Consider the following 22076-nt stretch of genomic DNA (forward strand, 5'->3'; position numbering starts at 1 on the left):
GAGCTGGGTCCTGGCTTTGGACAGCAGCCGAAGCAGTCCTGTGCAGGTGGACAGAATCGGAGAGCGAGCGGGCTGTGGGTGCCTGCGGTTAGATCGGGAGGGAGCGGGGCTGGCCGGTGTCGCAGCCCCCTCTGCTCTGTCAGCAGAGCCAAGGAGCCCCTGGCCACAGCTCCCCGCTGAACAAGGACCAAGACCCGGTCGGTTCCAGCGTCCAGCGGCTGCTTCCTCGCAGAGGTGCTGTGTGCCCATGGCAGCGGTGCCTGCGGGCGGTACAGGGTGAGCTGATGGGCGACTTGCTGTCTGGCACGGCTGAGATGGTTTCAGCGAAACTCCTGGTGGCTCGGTGGCCCAGCTGACATGCCGCCGGGCCCTGGGCTGGCCGGAGGGCCGTGCGGGGATTGTCGGCACCTCCGTGCTCCCGGGCCGCTGCCCGGGGGGAGCGCACGAGTTGTGAATGCGGATTTCTCTTGCACGGGTGGGCTGCGTCCTGTGCTGTTACCAGGCGGAGCTGCAGTAAAACATCGCTGTGCATATCGCACATACTGCGACAGGGGCTGTCTTTAACTGTGGGAGTGTTCTTCTGTACACCAGCTCCAGACCAAACAGGGCTCAGCCTCCTCCTCCGCTCATGCAGGCGTGTTGGGAGGATGAATCTCGTCAGGTGTAGCTGCATCCAGACACCTCACAGGCGTTCGATTACAGTACTATCTGCCTCGTTCAATGCCCAGAGGGATAAAATAACTAAGGGGCTGCTGCTCTTTTTTTAAACGCTATTTCTCTTTTATTATGTGGGTTAGAGTCTTTGTTCCAAACACAGTCCAAGCTGCCTTTGAAATAAGCAATGAAACTGCATCCTCTCATCCACTCATGGACAGCATAATTTCCTTTCTTTCGTTCTGTTTCTCCCTTCCCGAAGGCGAGAGGCTCCGGGGCGCTGGCAGGGCTGCGGTCTGACACGGAGAGCTGGGAAGCGGAGCCGTGCAGTGATTCAGTCACTCTCACAAGGTCACGCCGTGAATCGCTGCTGCTGCCAAGAATAGCGCCCCGAGTCTCTTGGCTCTCTCAAGCCCACCCTCAGCACTCCAGCCTCCTTTCCTTGATGAGCATGATCTGATTCATAATGCAGCAGCTCTGCTGTGAGGCTGGCTACCTCTGTGATCCTGCTGCGGCTACAGAGGAAAGCAGCCAGGCTCAGGCAGCGACAGAGATTGCACATGCCTTTAGCAAAAAGTCTAAACCCCAGAAATGGTATTTAGCAGCTTATCTTATCTACAGATAAACTCATAAAATGTACTGACTGGTTAAAAATAGGTTTCAAAGTTTTTGGCAAACCATCTCGGGCTTTTTATCCTTTGTTTTTTTGCTGCAGTACAAAACTACCATTTCAATTATTCTTATTAGCTTTTTCTGGTCTTTTTGGAAAAGGACTAAATTTTTGATGGGTGGTTTTAGCTTTTAATTGTGCCTCATGTACTAAACTTATTCCTGCTATTTGTTTGCAATATGTTTAGGCTATGTTTAGGCAAATGCAAATGTAAGTGGTTATTCAGTGCCTTTGGCACTCTGAACAGAATGTACTGAACTCCTGGGGCTTGGTACAAAGCCTTAGCCTCCAGCACTAACAAAGCCTGTGCAGGCAGCAGCTAAAATAGGAGAACTACCTAGGCTTGACAGAGGGGGTTCAGAAATCTGTGAAGACCATGAATCATGTGCCTAGCTTTTGTTCTGTGGACTGGGTAAACGAAATAAGGGCAATTTTGCCCATGTCCTGTTAGCTGAGGGTGCTCTGGAGGTCTGGGCACACTCAGACTGTACTGCTGGAGCCTTTGCAATGTACAGTTCGGCAGCAAGGTTCCTCTGGCTGTACTGACAGTAGTGTGCTCCTGAGGCATAATGGAGGCTTTCCTTGGCCAAACGCCACAGTGCTGGGAGCGGCGCGAGCCAGCACGGTGCCGCTGCCTGCTGCGTGGTCACTGGCAGCAGCTCGGGATTTTTACAGTTGTTTGCCTGTTACCCAATCTATTTCAAGCTGTGATGGAATAAGGATGGGATTTGATTGCAGTACTGCGCACAACTGCTTGGCTTTTATAACCCGTGTTTTAAATGGGAGGTTTTTCTATGTGTGCTTTTGTCTTCAGATAACTTCAGACCCGTAGGTTTAGGCTTGGTGCTCTCTGCTGGCCTTTGCTGTGGCCTGACGAGATAACTTATGGCTCTTGCTCCAGAGGGTGATGGGTTACTGAGGTGAGAAGCCCTCAAAGGAAGAGGGTAGTGATGACTGTGGGGCACATAGAACAGAGCCTCTGTCCTGGGTGCAGGTCTCATGATGGAAATAAGGATGTCTTTGTAACTCTTATTTTTTTGTTGGGCTTTATTTATCATCTCTACAGTGTGTCTTTGTCTCCTGATCTTATGATTCAGAGGTGGCATACTCTGTAAAGACTTTAGTATCTGGTGCTACAGGATAAATCTCTCCTGACATGGTAATGATCAGCTGCTAATGCTGGGTCTAACACTGTTTTTCTGTGTTCATGTGCCTCTAACAGTGGAAGGAGTGGCCTTTATCTACCACATAACATACAACTAAAACTGGTGCTCTGTTGTACCCCAAGTCTGAGACTTGTGCAAGCAGCCTGTCATGCAAGCTTGGCCCCAGAGTTTTCAGTGGATTAGGTACATTGGTGGTTATAGTGAAGCTTAGTCTCATGTCACTTGTTTCAGTGCTCTGGGGAGTGGGGCAGCAGGCTTGCTGCTTCCTGCAAGTGAGTGCAGCCAGGAGATGGATGTTTGCCGTCTGGGAGGAAAACCAGGACTGGCATAGCAGGTAGTCAGTCAGTCATGAGAAAAGGTAGCAAAAGCACTTAGTGGAGAGAGGGATGAAGTACAGAGAGGCAGAGAGGTAGGGATCAGTCATAGATGTCTTTTGTCTCCTTACTTCATAACCTGAGAAACTCTGGAAAGTAAATGACCAAAGCTGCTGCTTTAGGCTGTCTTTGGGTGAAAAGGAAAACCACGGGACATCCCTGCTTTATTCTGAGTGTTTTTCAAGGTGTTGATAACTGATATCCATAAAACAAAGATGCATTGGTTGTCATTTGAAATTAGATTTCTGCCCATATATTCTTTTGCTTTCTTGTTTTGATGGCCAAGTTTTTTTATAAAAAAACTTTTGATTTTATATTTCCAGGCTGCACATACAAATACCAGATTTGGGGCAAATGTGTACCTCACTGATGCACACAAATATCTGATACCTGTGACACCCCAGGACTGGAGCCCTCTCCCAGCCTTGAAAGCCAGAGCCCAGGGTCTGCTGATCCATTGTGCAGGCTGGTGCTGCATGTGTGAGAGACAATCACCTTCTGCACGAAGAGAAATTTCAGCTAGGGAAACCTCCACCTGTGTATAATGTAGGTTAGAGGGAAATCTGGAATGGCTGGTATGTTAGAGTGAGCTACAGTTTGTGCTGCTGGGGCCCCAGGAATGGCTCGGTTCTGCAACTGCTATTTCCCCAGAAAACCTTCACTTGAAGTAACGAGGCAAATTGTAGCAATTTGGCCCAATGCAAGTACATGATGCCCCAAAATCTAACTGTGCAGTCACTAAAGAGAAGGCTGCTTGAGTCAGCTTTCAGTGAGAAGTATACAAAGAATTTGATCCTTAAAAAATCTAGCTAATTCATTGTCTAATTTTAGAGTACAGCTCCTCTACTACAGATACTATCTCAGGGACAGCTCAGAACCACTGAAGCCAACATCCTATCTTACCCTGGTTTTACTAAACCAGACTTAGGGCCAATAATATTCTTACATGTACTTTATTGCTGTGTCCTTTCTGTTGATTTCAGGGTTATGAACCTTTCTGCAGCAAGATTTGAAGCAGCCAGATTCCAGCTTAGATCAAAGTCCCTAGGGCTCACTTGTGATTTCCGGTAAGGCTTCTTTATGGTATTCCTGATTCACATTTTGAAGCCATAAGGTTTTATTCTGTATGAAATGCCATAGGAATTTTCTGCTGACCTTTCAAAAAATTGTTACACTTCAGTGTCTTTTGCTTGTGATTTGCAAAACAACCTGTGTTCTGTAAAAGCAATTCTTCACAAAGCTTTGGATGTGTTTTCCAGCATTTCCTGAGGGTGTCCCTGATCCAAGCTCTGCTTTGGTGTGAATGCATGAGAAGCTGAGAGACTGATTGCTTTCTGCAGCCCACCTCCATTTTTCCTCTTGTCTTAAGGGCCATAAAGCAGAAAAGTAATTGAAAAATGGGACCTGAAGACAGTGCTGTGTATGTTCTTGTGAGAGCTGGTTGCCCTTCATATTCCTTGCCTCTTTACTCAGTTGTTATGTATTTGGATTGAAAATGGAGGATTTTTGTCTGGCTGAGGCAGGCTGGCTGCCAGCTGGTGGCCAGCAGTGGCCCAAGGGCGCCTGGCCCTGGACAGGCCACTTGTCCTGTGGTACTTGCAGCAGCTGCCTCTGGATGATCAGCTTGCTTTACTTAGAAGGCTGATACATCCATGGGCTGTGACATTGATAAACTGAGCAGCTGATTTCTTTGGAGCCTGCAAAGCACATCAGAGGATTGAGTTTGTTGCATTTTGAGCCTGTAGAAGGCAAAAGTAACACTCTGGCATTCTTTATTTCTGTGGTCCCAAGATGGAGTATGGCACGTTGCAAAGCATGGTGGGAGCAGACAATACTTGTGCTGATAGCAGAGGCTGAAGTGTCTCCTGTCATGGAAAAGATGAACAAGCCAGATCCACATCAGCTTTCTTTTCTGAGACTTGTGAGTACTGCCAGTGTTGCTGCTATTTCAATACATGAGCTGCTGCCCTGTGTGGGATTCACACCATCGCTGTGTAGGGTCCAGTGTCGCCTTCCCAGAAATGGATGAAGGGACAAGAGTGCATGAGCCTCCCAGTGCTCTCTCCTCCTGTCTCCTGCCCTTCACAATTTGCTGTGTTAGGAACTGCTTGAGCTACAGCAGGGGCAGGAGAGACCAAGGTGGCAGCAGAAGAGGAGACCATAAAGGGACCAAAGAGAGAGGAGATGCACGAGCCACAGGTAGAGAAGGCCAGGATGCCATCCTTTATTTTGGCCACGGTCAGTCTGTGCTGAGGAAAGAGCAGGCCTCCAGAGGTGTTCCCTGTTGTGCCTGGCCACAGTAACCCATAGGCTGAGCATGGAAAAAGCCACCCCTTCCTCCTGAGGGGTGGAAGAACTTGTCCAGTCCTGAAGATATCCATCGCAGGTGTGTCCCCAGTAGTCAGTGCTGCAGGAGTCAAACTCCTGCTCTGGCAAGCTCAAAGGACTGTAATCAAAAGGCCAACAACAAGCTCACCTGAAGCAGCTCTGGGCTTTTGGAAGCTCATGTTCCCAACCAGACATGATGTAAAAGCCTTATTCTACAGGCAGATGATGCAGTACCAGTAAGTGAAGTCTCTGAAGGGATGAAGTTGTTGGCTAAATTCTACTGCTGGAGGCCTTGTACACACGGAAGACAGCAGCTATATTTGCTGGGAAAACCAATAGATGCAGGACCATCCCTCTGACCAGGAAGCACTTAAATAGAAGAACCTGCAGATTCTTTTTGAGTTTTTGTTTTGTTGCTACAATTGTAGGCAAAGAGGACTAGATTTTTCTGGAGCATACACCTACAGTGGAGAGCCCAGTGTGCATTTGTCATTTCTATGAGCAATTAATATCAGGGTTGACTTAACAGCAGCTTGTGTGGATGCACCAGGTGTTTTATGCACAAACTTGGAGAACAAGATATTGATTGATCCTAAGATCTGTTTTTCCACAGGTGTTCTGAATGGGGCAGTTGGGACAGAAATCTGCTTTGGTGAATCTGAGACACTTGGGTCTCTTTTATTGTCAAAGAGGGAATATGGCCTAATTAACCATGCTGTAGTCATTGTCAACACCCACGGTACATCTCCTGAGCCAACAAATACCCCTTGCAGTGGATGCCAGTGGGTACAGAACTGGACTGCCGAGAAACTTCTTGGAATTTCCTTTCCTTTTGCTTCCTTGGGAGCAGGATCTTCTCACAGCCACCCTTAGCCAGCATGAACTGCTCTACTGTAGAGTGGTGGATCCTTAACAGCCATGGTTGGTCTGTTTCCACTTTGTTTCACCTGTGCTATCCAGCTTGCTGAGCAGTGATACAGCTTTCTACAGCTTGGTACCTTTCAAGTACGAGGCAGGTACTTCAGGAAGAGAAGCAGTGATTCAGTGCTAAAGCTGCCCATTCTTTATACTCAGGCTTGTTCCTATGTGTGTTTGGACACTCATGCGTATCTCCGCTCCAGCATTTTACATCCCTCTTCTCTTTAGTGCTTTATCTCCCTTCTGCTCTTTAGTGCTCGTTATCTCTTGTCAGCTCTCTGCTGCAGAGGAGAGGGCACTGTTTGAGGGGAGTGCTGTGGATCAGCCTCATCTGGCATCTCCAGGAGCACTGTATGTGTGGTGGTGGATGTTTCATGAGAGTCTGCTTCTCCTCCCACAGCCGTACCATACATCTATGTTCTTGCTGCTGCCTCCTGTAGCACATTCCATGCTTTGGTCTTCCCACCCCTGCTTGGGTTCTCTTCTGCAGGCAGCTGCTGCTGAGTAGCCTGTTTGCTGTCTGGCTGCTCCACTGTCCTGATTTCGTTTGTCATTCATTGATGGGTGAATACCTTGTGCAAGTTCCATACCCCCCTGTCTAGAAATCATTCTCTGTGTCTGGTTGTGAGTGAGATCTGCATGTTTGGTTCATCTTCCACTTCCTGGCTCCGATTCTCCTCCCATTCCTGAGCAGTGTGGCTCTGCTGCACACATGAAAATTGTGCAGGGGCCAGGCTGGAGAGAGCCAGGAACATTCATCTCCCAGCGCTTTACACTCCTCACAGGTACCTGAAGGAACCAGTGAAAGTGGCTGGTGTCCTGAGTGTGCAAATGCAGGTGTGTGACAAATGAGCCAGTTGCCCATTTTTTGGTGAAGTGAGTAAAGCAGCTATATGCAGACAGGCAGGGATCTACTGAGGGACCCTCCTTTGTGCATGTGGCTGCTCCAGTTTGTCCCCAGGGCCACATTACTGCCTGTGGGCCTCTGTCCTCGGCCTGTGGTGAGAGAAGATGAGCAGCTGGCAGGAAGGTAGCAAGAGTGTGCTACTTAAACATAGGTTGCTAATGGCTGTGTTCCCAGTCTCCAGATGTGTGGCTGCTCTGGGATGCTGGGACCTCCCTCTGTGCTGTGGCAGACAATTCCATTATTAGCTAAGTGGCAGCTTTCCATATGCCGACACTCGTGACTGCAGGACTGTTTAATTTTCACTACTCTGAAGTATTTAATTTGTCAGTTGTTAGCTTCTCCTTTGTAAAGATCAAATGCCAAAGTCCTTACCTAGATTTTTACTCAGTTAGAGGTGGGGCATGGATCCTGTATGAACAGACCATTAGATCTAGTCAGGATCAGGGGGAGGATCAAAGGCAGCATAAGGTGTTGAATTCAGAAAGTCAGTCACTTCTAGGCTAATCAGTAGAAACCCCTTGTCTTCAGGGATGGGTGTCTAATCTCCCTTCTTCTGTTAATTTCTTTTTGGAGAAATGAAAAATCAGTACTGCTAGAAACACTGCCCACTCACATTTTGAAGCTGGACTGTGCAGATGAGGTGCGTGGTTGTGAGTGCCTGACTGAAGGTTCTGGCCCCTCTCTAGTGTGGAGAGCTGCTGCTGTGATCATCCTGCAATTCACTGCTGGGGGCCTCTCTTTAATTATTGAGTGCCAGAATAGATGTATATTGAGTTACCTGGCTGGCAAATATAATCTCCAGCATCTTGTGTAACTGCAATATTCTCAGTTTTCCTACCTGCATAACATGGTCTTCTTCAAGGAATCTAAAACAAGACAAAATATGGTTTTATATATTGCTTGTCTAGCAGTACATGTTTCCAGAGAACAACAGGTTGTACACTGGCATTGAGGATAGCCTTCCCTGACAGCATGGATTGCTCTTATGTACAGTCAAGCCTGCACTTGGATGTGCAGCAGAATGAAGCAGGGTGTGCATGGTGCACTTTTAAACCAACCAACCAAACCAAATCAAAAAACCAACCTCCAAAAAATTCAGAAAAAAGAGAGAGCAGTCTAAGCCAGCACGGCTTTATGAGAGGAGAGTCCTGCTTATCAAACCTGATTTCCTTTTATGACAAAGTAACCCACCTAGCTGATCAAGGGGAGCCACTTGATGTAATCTTTTGAGATTTCAGTAAAGCTTTCAATACTGTCTCTCATAATATCCTTCTGGACAAACTGTCCATCTCCCAGCTGGATAAACATGTCATGGGATGGGTGAGCAACTGGCTCAGGGGTCAGATGCAGAGGGTGGCATGAGACTGGTACCGGTCCCTTAGTGGAGTGCAGGGCTCCACCCTTGGCCCTGTGCTCTTCAACATCTTCATAAATTACTTGGATGCAGGACTGTAGGGATACTAAGCAAGTTTGCAGATTATATGAAACTGAAAGGAGTTGTTGACTCCCTCGAAGGCGGGGAGGCCTGCAGAGAGACCTCAGCAAAACGGAGGACTGGGCAATCACCAAACCTGTGAAGTTCAACAAGGGCCAGTGCCAGATTCTGCACCTGGGATGGGGCAAGCCTGGATCTACAGACTGCCTGGGGAAGGAGATGCTGGAAAGCAGCGCCTGGAAAGGGTCCTGGGGTCCTTGTTAACAGAAGGTTGAACATGAGTCAGCGGTGCCCTGGCAGCCAGGAGGGCCACCCGTGTCTGGGGGGCATCAGGCACAGCGTTGCCAGCCGGGCAAGGGAAGGGATTGTCCTGCTCTGCTCTGCACTGGGCAGCCTCACCTCGAGCCCTGGGGACAGTCTTGGCCACCATAATATGAGAAAGGCATTAAGCTGTTAGAGGGCGTCAAAAGGAGGGCAACAAAGATGTGAAGAGCTTTGCGGGGAAGCCAGATGAGGAGTGTCTGAGGGTTAAGCCTGGAGAAGAGGAGACTGAAGGAGACCTCACCACAGTCTACAGCTTTCTCGTGAGGAGAGGAGGAGGGGCAGAAGGTGATCTCTTCTCTGTGGTGACCAGTGGCAGGACCTGAAGGAATGGCCTGAAGTTGTCAGAGGAGGTTTAGGTTGGATATTAAAAGAAGTGTGTGGTCAGGCATTGGAACAGGCTTCCCATAGAAGTGGTCACAGCATCAAGCCTGACAGAGTTCTAGGAGCATTTGGACAATACCTTCAGGAACATTGTGTAACTCTGCAAGACCAGGAGTTGGACTCCATGGTCCTTGTGGGTCCCTTCCAACTCAGCATATTCTGTGATTCTGTGGATTTTGCTCTCACTGCTCTGAAATATGTAATTTGTGAGCTGTTGCTGTAGAAGATCTGGCTGACACGTCTTGATGGAACTGCAGTGGAAGTTCTGGCCAAGTAGTGCATGACTCCAGAGGCTGCCTGCATCTGTGCTGGCTGTACCAGTGTCACTTGCAGGAGCACTTGGAGTTGGAGATGGGGAGAGAAAATCAACATACACATCTATAATTTTTCCCATCTTGCAGAGATGCAAATGGCCACCAGTGTTCCCTCATCCCTTCTCTGTCCCGCTGTCACACACAAGCTGCAGGCATCAGAGCTGCGAGCAGTGGTTAAGGAATTAGCCATGGATCCCTTGACCTTTGGTTCCTGTAAAATCCTCTGGATAAGAAGTCTCCAGTGGTCACAGCCATGATAGAAATATTACATATATTCTAAGTATGGCGAGCAAATCTTGCCGTTCCTTATTTTGCAAAAGAAATAAAACTGGTGAATTCCATGTAATCCTGATGACAGTTAATAAAAGAAAGAAACATTACCAAATGCCTAAATGGAAGAAAAGGCAGCATTGTGGTTAGTCACAAGTTTCAGAGAATTTCCTGAGTCAGGCAGGAGCAGTGAGCCCGGGCTCCTCCTGTGTGCCCCCGGGTTTGTCCCCTGCAGCAGCGCGGGCAGGTCCTGGCAGGGTGGCTGCAGCTGGGATCTCTGGCGCTGCTGTGTCCTGGCGAGAGCAGGGAGGCAGGGCTCCATCTACCGCTGCGTGGGGAGAAGGCAAATCAGCCAGGATGGCATTCCTCATTCCTCCGCACGGGAAACCACCGCGTACCGTGGACTACGTGCCCTTTCCTTTTTCCTTTTTCCTTTTTCCTTTTTCCTTTCCTCTTTCCTTTCCTTTCTTCTTTTTTCTCTTTCTTCTTTTTTTTTCTTTTCCCCTGTGGCTTCCAGAGCCCTTCACTTCCAATCCAGTTCCCTGACTGGGACATTGCGCAGGTCTGTAGCTGGGGACAGTCCCCACTTGTTCATCATGTCATGTGAGGCTGGAGAAAACAGCATGGAAACAAAGTGACTTGTGCACTTGATTGTGCTTCTTCGGAAGCAGAATCTGAGACGAGCCCTGATTTCCAGTTTGTTCATCTAACAGGATGGGGTTCATGCTCCAAAACATGTTGAATACAGAGAGTTCTTGGAGGGCTGCAGGAGCAAGAACAGGGTCAGGATCGTGCACAGTTCTGTGGCTTCTTGCTTATCTGCCAGTGCTCTACCTCTGAACCTCCAGTTCTGGTACAGAGACATGTTTATTCTATACTTATCTATACCCAGGCATTTATATGAGAATGGAGAATGAGAATTTATGAGAATGGAGCTCTGCACGAGCCATAGGTCTTCTTCTGGCAAGCTTGGGGATGCAGTGAGGGGTGTGAGCCCTGAACCCAAGCCTGTGTGCAAGTTGTGCAAGCAAATTTGTTTCTCAATACTTTCAGCTAAAATCCTACTCTTTGCCTTGCAGATTGTAGCTGAATAGTGGATCAGGCTGTCCAGGACAGCTGTGGCTGCCCATCCCTGGAAATGTCCAAGGCCAGGTTGGACAGGGCTTGGGGCAGCCTGGGATAGGGGAAGGTGACCCTGTTGATGGTGGGGTTGGGAGACAAGATGGTTTTTAAAGGTGACTTCCAACACAGACCAGTCTGTGATTCTATATTGAAAACTGAATATTTTCCCCTGTCCTTGATATTTGCAATCACCTGAACTAACCCCGCTGTGCTGGGTGAGATACTCTTTTATATAGCTGGTACTGCCCAGTTTGAATAACTCCTGAAGGATAATGTGTGCAGCGTCATTCTAGGGAAAAAAAAAAAAAAAAAAAAAAAAGACAGATTTTAGGATTTAGAATACTAGGAAAAGGTGCTATTTCTCTTTGCAAGTGATTTGCCGGTACTGAGAACCCATCGTTATTCAGTGCTTGCAGGGAACATGAGGAGTGTCTGGTTTCTTAAGCTTCCACAAAAAAGCTTAACTGATGGCACTGATGGCAGGAAGAGTTTGAGCTTACATTATTTGACTGGGAGAGCTTGTGTCAAATTATGTGAACAGATGTTTCAGATTTGAGTTCAGCCGGCAGAAAAGGGAGATCAATCTAGTCCCCTGCATTTCCCATTTTTGCTTGGGGGGGGAAAAAAATCAGAAGTGAGTTTTTTTTCTTTTTAACTGAATTTTTTGTTACTGTGAAATCAAAATGCAAACTCCTGGAAAGGAGGAGAGATTCACTTTCATCCAGCCCAGTACTTAAAGCTTTTCACCTGTTTGCCCAGCTGCCTTTTATTTGTCAGCATTTTCATGCGTGGAGCTGCAATTATCTCCGAAAAACATCACAAACAGTTAAACACCCCAAAACCTCCCCCTCAGAAGACATGGTCTGCTTTCCACATTTTGGTGCATTACACAGCCAGGCAGCCCTTTGTGTAGTGGCTCATGTGCTGCAGCAAGAGCAACATTAAAAAAATACTTCTGACACAGCTGTCAACAATTAAACTGTGTGAGGCTTTGCTCACAGAGGTTAGGGAGAAACCCTGGGAAATCTGAAAAAGCTTTCAAGAGGAAGCACTGAAAATACATGCCAGAAATCAAGGAATAGATTGCAGATGACAGATACACATCTCCACAGACTATCAGGGAAGAATTTGGTTTGACGGTGGCTGTAGAGCCATGGAGCTGTGCTGGATCAGGCTGAATGTGGCAGTGAATGGAAGTAATTTAGCCAGATAAGCATGCCCAATACTGACTTTATGGGAGAATTCACCCATATATTCACTGGGCAGATCCCACAGATGGCTGGAAGGTGGAGGACCCTCCACTCCTGCTGATACTGCTGTGCAGTTTTTATACCATGCCTGCTGTCTGTAAACCCTGAGGACCTGTTTTAAGGCAGAAGATGGTGTTGTCACCTCCAGTCAGGGACAGGGCAGCAAAATGATAAGTTGGAGAGCAGCAGGTGGTGACACTGGAATGACATGATGTAACGTGCCAGTCCTTGGCACATCCCTGTAGGCCTGGAGGAGATCAGGTCTGTCATGAGCAGCAGATAAAGAGATAAGAAGTGAGAGGAGCACTTGCACACATCACCCTGGGAGCCACACGGGGAGGCCATGCTGCCAGGTACTTTGGGCACAGGCTGTCCCACCCCATCTCCTGGGCAGAATGAACTCCCATGTTTGGGTTTAGCCAGTGACCCTGGTGGTGGAGCTGTTGACTAAACGTGGCCTCAACAGCATCTCGGAGGCCATGAAATCTTTGGGACTGGAGGAAGGGGAGCTGAAGACCTGTATGCTCTCCTTGGAGCTACCACAGCCAGTGCAGCAGAGCTGTGCCCACGCTCAGGACAGCCTGGCCTCGGGTGGGAGCTCTCATGGCAGCACAGGAGGAGTTGGTTGATTGTAGTCCCTTGTTTACAGGGTAGCAGAGTCAGGCTCTAGGCACAGTGCAGACCCTGGAAGTTTGCTGCTGCTTCAGCAGTGTTTGTAGCTTAGGCCCTCAGCTTCCCAGGGATTTCAGTGCTGTGTGATGTGAGAAGTAGCTCACCCTTTCCTTGGTCACCCCTTTTTCCCACAAAGTGTCTGCTGAATTCTGCCAAATTAATAATTTATTCAGCTCCCTCACACTGCAGCCTGTGGTAATGCATCCCATTAACAGCAGCAGGTTTGAGTAAGGCTGGGAGTTTCCCAGCTCCCCAGAGAAGACTGGAATTGTCCCGGTTGCCTGGGGAGAGCGTGAGCATGGTGGAAGATGGGGATCTGCAGGCTGCAGCGAGCGGTCTGGAGTGACATCTAAAATAGCTGAACTGTGACATTTTCTCTTGACAGAAGTGGTGAAAGGCCACAGATGCTTCCTTTCTGTGACTCAGAAACTTGCAAATCTTCTTTGAGTCACACCTTATAAGTAAAATTAGCCTGTGCCTCACTGCTGCCAAACTCTTTCAAAGCAAAGATACTTGTACAAAGGAATTCAGCAACAGAAATGCAATTCACTCATGGATCAGATTACTGTTATTTCTGACTGGAAGCGGTACCAGAAATGCTTGCAAGGATTTTCACTTTGCGTTTGAAAAGATGTGCATATTGTTGGTAGAAAAATAGCTACTTGGGAGGATGGTTCACATAGGTTAGGGGACAGGGAGGGGAATGAGCCTCATGAGGCTGCTGCAGTGATGAGTACAAGAGTTCAACTTTGGCTATAATGCTCAGTCACTTTGAAACAGGGATCTTCAGCTGTTGTTATTGGGAATGTTGTGACGTGAGCTGCAATTGCTGCTGCTCAGGAGGACATTTCCAGCCCTGGGTCTGAGCTTTCACCCAGCATATGGGCCTTATGCTGCTTATGCCTTGGCATCCCAGAGAGCTGTCAGACATGTTCCTTGCATGTGGGGATTCTTCAGATGAGACTTACTGGAGGGATGCACTTTGTGGATTCTTAAGGCAGTGATTGTTTGTGACACTGATGAATGTGACATTACCTTGAAATATAAACTCACCATCAGCTGGGAGCATCAGTCAAGAAAACATCTGGCACTTAAAATCCATGCTGTTCACGGTCTGTATTTTGCAGCTAGCTGTAAGTGAAGCCTCAGTTCCCATGACGATACTCTTGGGGACAGAGCCCGATGGCATCTGCAGAGTGGGGCATGGAGGCCACAGAGAGGGGCTCCAGCCCACGGACAGCAACAGCGGAAGGTCCTGGTCCTCTCAAAGCCAGCATGGAGCAGACATCTCCAACAGGGTTAACTGCCTGGGACAGCCAGGGACAGCCGTGAGCTATGGACTGGTAATGCAGAAACTCGTTTGCTCATAATCTTTTGGGGTGAGCTTTAGAACTAAGCCAAGAGTGCTCTGATTGTAGCCTGAAATACTGATATAAATGGTGGAAGGAATGGATGTCTGTAGTATAATATATATAATACACATGCAGACATTTTTCTTCCTGGCACACCAAGAGTTTTAAACCAAATGAGTACAAAAGTGATTTACTTAAGAAAAAGTTAGGCACATTGCACTGGAAATAGGACTGGTTATACTACTTTACCCCAAAATAATATACTTGATATCTTTGGGTGTTAAGTGAAGCTTTTCTAAACAGTGACATGTTTTTGTGGCCATCTTGGCCAGGTTTGTTCTTTCTGCTTGATGAACTGTGCACAGAGAAGTGGATCTCCAAGGAGTGAATTTTTTTGCCCTTTGTAAATATGTGTGAAAGGGACAGCAGCATATGGACTTGGCATGCTCCCGGCGTGGCTGCAGGAGCCTGGGAACATTTCGTGCCTGCAGCCAGTGTAGGAGACAGGAGGAGGAGCGTGGAGCAAGCGACTGCAGTGAGCTGTGTGGTGATGGCAGTGAATTACCCTCTGTGAGCAGGAGCAGCAGGGGAGCCCAGCTCTGACCTAGTCTTCATCACAGCTGACGTGAGGAACAGGCCTTGTACCATGCCCCTTCCTTGCCTCATGGATCACAGCAGAACTGGGAGATTCTCATGAAGAGCCACAGGCAACATCTGGACCAGAGAGTGCAGATAAAATTGCTGGCCACAGCAAAATCAAGCCAGGTGCTGAAGGAAGGGACAGAAGATGGGCTGGTTTTGGAAGTACAGCTCTGTCAGCAGTCTGAGCCTTCAGTTGTGAGTGGAGGCAGAAACATGCCATGGCTTTTCCGAATGTACCACCATCAGATGCTTTTATGGATCAGAAACTCCAAATGTTGTACAGAGCAATGAACTAAAAATGAGACCATAGAACTCTTGCACAAATTGCAGATGAGCACAGAGCAGGTGAGCATAGCACAGCCAGACGGGCACACACAGCACACATGCACGGAAACCCTGAAAGAGGCTGCACGTGGCCAAATCCTGCACAGCAAGTCTTCAGCACATTGTCTAAGGCAGAGCAATTGCTGCTTGCAGCTGTAATGGCAGTGCATTTGGTCTCTCATTATGGATCTTGGACAACAACCTATTCAACTTGCAAATAACATCTACAGTCAAATAGGGTGTGTTTTCTGTGCCCCAAATGTGTGATGCACCCCAGGGAGGTCCAGTGAAAGGTTCACGTGCCTTTCGGTAGGTGTTATTGCCCACCTTAACAGAAGATGTTCCAATTCACTGACAAGAAGTACTGATAGAGGCTGGGCCTGTGTCCCACTCTGACATCCTGAGCAGATGCTTTTAGTCCCTCACTTTTTTGTGTTGGTATCTCCCTCTTTTGCTTGGAGCAGCAGCAGCGCTGGTCTGGCATCGCTGCCAGACGTACCTGCACGAAGGTGCGGGTGACACCGCGCCATTGCCTCTCACGGTTTCTGTTGGATGGTGTCTTGTGTGTGTTCATGCACTGGTGATGGTTCCCATGCCCTGGCATTGAATATCACATCCCATTTTTGTGAAATGATGCTGATTTGCAGATACACTGTCTGTTCCCAGACCTATGCCTGCCCCAGTAACTGCTGGGAACCCCACAGGAGGTGCCAGAACTCCCCTGTGTGCAAAGCTCATGGCAGAAGCATGAATGGGAGCAGATTTTAGGTTTATTTTAGTCAAAAAAATTCAGGGATGTTAATTACTGAGCTGTCATCAATTTCAGTGACTGCAGAACCCAATTAGCCTCTAATTTTAGTTTCATGCTAATGCCATTGTCAGCTCTTTCCGTACCACAGGTGAAGCAGTTTTAGATGTGGCTCCACAGCTGCTTTGTGTGGGTGGCTGCTTACTAGAACCTGACACCCAGCAGGGAAATTGGGGCAGCATTTGCAAATGCTTTGAAAGGCTCTGGGGTTTTTATAAGTTTTTTTAAAATTGTTTTCCCACTGCTGCCACACACACGGCTCACGTGGGCGCCAGCCCTCATGAGGCACAATTTCCCCTTGGCTGACACCCCACCTGGCAAAAGAAAAGGCTGAACACCATCCTGTTGGGGGCCTGAAGTGGAGAGGCTGCTAATTGCAGGATGCCATAGACATGCACGCTGTACCTGTAAGCAGCAAGGAAGCACTGGAGTGTTCTTTAGGCAGTGGCCACCTGTGGCTTTCTGGGAGACACTAGGAAGAATGGTCAGCTCTGTCCCACTTGTGCTGGCATGCTCTGAGTGCAGCTGGGTGCTCTGGGCTGCAGCAGCACTGAGCTCAGCCTGCCCAGGATTCCTCGGCCCTGGCAGGAGTGGGATTTCCAACTGTGGCTGCACTTTGCAGCGTTCTTCTGCTTGCAGGTATTTCTGCATAGCTCTGCTCTCCCCATGTTACTGCTCATGGGTCTTGTACTCGTGTAAAAGTGGTGCCTGACAGAGTAGCCTGGGCTGCTTGGAAACACCTGGGCACAGTTGGGTTTGGAGCACAGTGGGGAGGTTGGAGCTTTTCTGGAGAATACCAAACACAGATGGGAACAAATGGGAGATGAGTGCCAACATCTGTACCAGGAGCTCAACACTTCTATCCAATGGAGCCACAGTATGGGAAAAATGTCCATAGGATGTAGAAGTTTATTTAAACATGTATTTAATGTTAATGAGTAGACCCACAGCACAAGCTTTCTGACTTGGAAGCCAGTTACTGACATAGAGCAGCTGAGCTTGATTTGCAGAGAATTGTTGTTCTCCAGTGGATTTGCAGGTGCAACACGGTGACATGTTAACTGTTTGGGCTTCCCTGTTGTGCTCTCAGCCATCCTGGAGGATACACAAAGGCTGGACGATGACTGGAATGCCATAACGAGTTTTCCACAAAGAAACTCAGAGAATCTTCAGAAATCTCCACTGGCTCCTGCTGCTGGTGTCCAAGCTGATGGTCACATATAGGTCCTTACAGCTCTGTTTGAAGGTTTGAAGGCTTTGTTTTCCAGCAGAAGAGCTTTTCTGGGCATTATTTGTGCTGGACTGACCTTCAAATAAAACTGTTACTAAGACCTGACAAGAGAGTAGGTATGACAGCCCTGTCAAGGAATGGATAATCTCCCATCTTTAAATACACTTTCTATTTATGTTGGCAGTGTACAGCCATCTCAGGACTTTACCTGCTATCCCAGACTTACACTTCAAAAGTGCCACCAAGGAAACTTCTCTGCATATCTCTTTCTATTTCAAAACTTCTTAACTGAATAATGTGAGTTGGCAGATACATCACTGCCTGTTGAAGCTCACAGCTGAAGAATGTTCAAAAGGAAAAGAAATTATTTGTAAAGTATTTTTTTACTATCAAACAGATCTGGAAATTGTATCAACTGAGGGGATATACCAATTGTTCTGCAGCTTAATTTTGCATGGTTAGTTTATTTTTCGTGTTTATCAGAATGTTTCAGTTCATACCTCAGACACCTCAATCTCTGCAAGTGTCAGGGTCTCCTGGAGGGGCCAGCAGCTCGGTCTGCCCCTAGATCAGCTGGCAGACATCTGCCTTGTGTTAGGAGAAACGTGATCTTCCCACTGGCTTGGACCCGTGGAAGGGGGTGGGAACACTATGAAACTGCTGCTTAAACCAACGCATAACCCAGCATTTCAGAATAAATAAGCAAAATATACAATGAAATAAATTGCCTGCATTTTCTTAGGAAAAAAAAAAAAAGATGAGCATTTTCAGGAAAAAAATGATGTTTTTCCACACCCTTTTGTAGAAGCTGCTGTGGATGCCAGGTCGGTTGTTACCCGTGGGATTGGCTGCTGGGGATTGGGCCATAGAAGGATGGTGGAGACTGCCTTGGTTTTACCATCTGACTCCAGATCTGGCTTCTGGCTTTCTCTGACACTGCTAGTGCAATCAGCTGGGCTTGGCTTGAGTTAATTGAATTAAATGGGACACTTGCCAGGGACGCCAGTTATCTCCTGCAGTCATTAGCACAGGAAGGGTGTAAGGATTAGCTCGTTTGCTGTCTCAGGTGTTAGTGGTGATACCAGCTGACATGTTAAGGTCTTGTCAGCAGCAGCATGTTCTGGAAGAGACAGCAGCCTCTTCAGCTGATAATATCTGTATCATTTCTTTTAAATGCAGGTATTCTTCATTGGAGTAATGTTTTTTAGTCCTTGCTTTGAATAGTTTAATGAGTTTCATTTCATCTCTCATTTCAGGGGGTCAGCAAACATGTAAGACAGGTACACTCACTTCTGACTGACAACGCTTCCCAAAGACTCGCTCTCCAGCCCTTGGAGCCTGCTTCACCAGCCCTGGGAACATGGCCATGGTGTGGGGTGAGTGCTGCAGAGGAGTCACTGGCTCTGGGTGTTGCTGGTATCACATGAACTCTGCAGTGGGGGAGGAACTCTGAGCTTTTGATTTCTGAAGGATATTGCTCTGATAAATAAAGAAAATATTTAACTACTGCAGGAAAGTGTGAAGATTTGCTCTTTGGCATTCTGGATGAGAACTTCTGGTCCTGAAGGTCTATATAGTTACTGAGGATGCAGTGAGCACATGCCCGTGATTCACCTGCGGTGGTGCCCACATCCCATGTGCCAAAATCCCAGCTGAAGCACTGCCTGTGTCCCACCCGTGGCAGTGCCCACTTCCATTGGCCCACGTTCCCCATGCCCATGTACCACCCACAGTGGTGCATCCTCTTGCTGGCTCATCTGGAAGTGAAGCGCTGCTGCTTCCTGGGGATGGGGAGCACTAATTAACACTAATTAACAAGCAAAACTGGTGCTGAAGTACTTCGAGCCCTGCTGAGCTCAGACATTTCTCCCATCCACAGTGCATAGGGGGGATTGCAGCCTCTGCACAGGGGCTTTGGGGGTGCCTGGGCAGCAGAGCATCCATCCCTGACCAGACAGGCTCCAGTCCTTCTGGATGTTGCCACATGAAGCCTCTGGGTGAGCCTTGCCTTGTGCATGGCTGGCAAGGAGGTTCTGCCAGAGCTGCAGGAGCTGGGCTGGGCCCTTGGCGGGTGAGAACAGCCAGCACAGCAAACCTTGACCTTGGCTCATTCTGGGATTCATCCTCCCATAGCCCCCTTACCACAGGCAGGCTCTGTGGTGTCGCTGCCAGTCCACATTCCGCACAGCCCCTCTGCATGCTCTGGCTGCTGGGAAGGGCCCCGTTTTAAACTCTCTTTGGGCGGCCTGAAAAACTGCTGAACTTTCAAAATAAGTTCTTATGATTGAATATTTATTGTTGAACTCAGCATGAAATGTAAAACAAAGCCTAAAACTAGGGATGCTTTTGATTTTATTGTAAATGCTGACAGCATTTTTAATTTATACAGTATTTTAGCAGTAAACGCTTAAAATGATTCTGGTGTTTTGTGTCCTCAGCTGTTTTTCTCTCTACTGTGGTTAGCCCTAGAGTCTGCCTTGGAATGAGTAACATGCCGAGATCAGAGACTTATGACAAGCTCAGCCTAGAGTGGTTAAAGCCACGTTAGTGTAGGATTTTCTGGCAGTGCCAGGGGGTCAGAGCTGCTTTATGGCCCTGTTAACACGTCACAAGAACGGCTGAGGCATTCCTTCGTGCTCACAAGACTGTTACAGGGTCAACTTTCACCTGCTTGGAGCCTGCCAGGATCACCAATTTGTATCCATTCTGCCACTGGAAAATTATTCATTTTCATGGATAAGTCAGAATTAATGTTGTGTGGCGGTAAGAGTGCGGTTCAGTGCAGGGTTGGTGAGGTGCTGACGGGCACTCTGGGGCTACTGGCCATGACCTTGGCACAGACTGCCAGGGCCAGTGCTGGTGCCAGGGCACAGCTGTTAGTGTCTCCTATACTCTGCAGTAGTATCAAGAAATACAAATATACAGGACCTAGGCAAATCCAAAAATCCACAAAATGCCTTTTGGTCTCTTTAACAGAGTCACATCAATGTTTCTTTCATGTAAAATGTCCATGGGGCTTTGCTGCTTCCACAGTGAAGTGCATTCCAAACAGTAACTGCAATAACTAGTAAAAAGAATTATGAGGCATGGGAGCAGAGTTGGGCTCCTGCTCTTCTGCAGCAATTGCTACAGCTCTGCAGATTGGCACTGATTCACTTGCACTGCACAATCATCACTTTCTCAAATAGATACGTCACTTATGTTTTCCTTAATTAAAATTTCAGCTATTCCTGCCTCTTCACATGCCTCTCTGCACGTGTCTGACCGTGAGCACTGCCATGTTTGGAGCTGTGTGGTGGCTGTTGTCAGAACCCAGGAATGCAGCCTCAGGAACAGAACCCTGCACAGGCAAACTTGGCAGAACCTGGGCAGTGTCTGGAGCAGCAGTTAGGAATCTGGGACTGGGAGCTGACTGTACTTGCACTCCCAGGAGGACAAATCAGGGCCTTGATTGCCAGGTTTGCAATTTTAAAAAAGCCTTTACTTTAATGAATGTACAGCCTAAGTGTCATTGTTCTCCATTCTGGGTTGTTTTTCAGAAAACAAAATCAGTTTAGGAACTTTTAATCTCAGAAATTTTATCTAGAGAAGTTCCTCTGTGCTTCCATTATTAGCATAAACCAAATTTTTTTACTTCTGTGGTTGAAATTGCATTACTAAAGAACATAAAGTTTCTTTAGTGTTGCTTGATATTTTTTGTCTGGTTTTTGATGGAAATTGGGGTTATGTGACCATCTTGTGGCTGTAACACTTGTCAGTTCATTTAAATTAATGTTTTAGTTTCTTATTTACTATCGCAAAGTTTATGGGTTTGTTAGGAATAGTACCCAAATTTGTGATGCTGAGAAGGCAAAGCTGCATGTGAGCCCACCTGGAATCCTTGTCAGAGGAGAAATGCACCAGGAGCAACCACGGACGGGCAGGTTCACCAGCACTCCAGTGCTCTGTGTGTCTGTTTGTGTGTCTCATGATTTTCAGGTTGTTTTTTGTATCCTAATGCAACTGAAAAGTCAGCCTTTTCCAGAAAAGTGTAGAATCTAATGAGCATTGTGTTTGAAAACCTCAGCCGTTCCCAGGACGCAGGTGAGTGATACAAACATGGCACAAGCAGGTGACACGTGGAGATGGGCATCTTGGAAAGAAAACATCAAAGGAACCACACAGTGCTCGGGGTGGGCAATTCACAGGGCCAGGGAGCTGGAGATGTGTGCAAAGCCACCCTGTTCTTCACTTGATGCCAACGAGCTTCAGTTCACCAAGAAAGTAGCTGGAAAAATTATCCAGAAATAGATGACCTTTCAAAAGGCCTCTAATATACAATTACCTGATGTTCACTGAAGTGGTTCACGTGCTTCCCACTCTAAATGATTTTCTAGGTTCACCCATGTGTGAAAAGGGGTCTGATTTTATGGAGGAGGGCAATGGAGGAAAGAAAATTCAGAAAGGAGAAAAATACGCCAGGGAATTTTTACTGGTTGTTTGCTTCAAGGGAAGAAAAGGGCAAATAGATGCAGCCACCTCAAAATCACCTTGTGACTTTGAACTTTAAAAGAAAGGAGCAGGGGAGAACTCTGAGGTATTGACAGCATTTGGCAGAAGCTGTTCCATGGAGATAGGTAGGAAATTTAGGATCCAGTGGAATTTGCTTTCTTAGCCAGATGACAAGTTCTTTTTTTTTTTTTTTTCCTGCAGTACAACGTAATTATTACGACCCCTGTTTTCCTTACTGCCTTTTCTTTCCTTCTGCCCTGGGTCATCTGGCATAGGAGATCCTTGCCTGTGTGGCCACCAGTGCTCACACCAGGGCTGGCCATGCCCCCTCTGCAGAGTTTCAGCTCTGATCCTGGACCAAAGCAAGTAAGTTATCTGGGGCTGCAATCTATAGTAGGCTTTAGGCAAAATACTTTCCTAAGGAAATTATTTCTGTGCTTGTA

General features: G+C 47.5%; 1 long non-coding RNA gene across 2 annotated transcripts; it reads left to right on the forward strand.

The window, feature by feature from the left end:
* Positions 1-278: 278 nt before the first annotated feature.
* LOC137479655 (uncharacterized) lies at positions 279-21558 on the forward strand. 2 transcript variants are annotated; one of them, XR_011002417.1, is made up of 4 exons: positions 279-2673; positions 3848-3931; positions 18399-18518; positions 20367-21558. It is a non-coding gene; the product is annotated as an uncharacterized lncRNA (long non-coding RNA). The 2 variants fall into 2 exon arrangements; XR_011002416.1 differs by lacking the exon at positions 279-2673 and adding an exon at positions 2695-3568.
* The last annotated feature ends 518 nt before the right edge of the window (positions 21559-22076 follow it).

The sequence above is a fragment of the Anomalospiza imberbis genome, chromosome 10 (assembly GCF_031753505.1).
Source record: "Anomalospiza imberbis isolate Cuckoo-Finch-1a 21T00152 chromosome 10, ASM3175350v1, whole genome shotgun sequence".
In the NCBI taxonomy this organism is placed as follows: Eukaryota; Metazoa; Chordata; class Aves; order Passeriformes; family Viduidae; genus Anomalospiza; species Anomalospiza imberbis.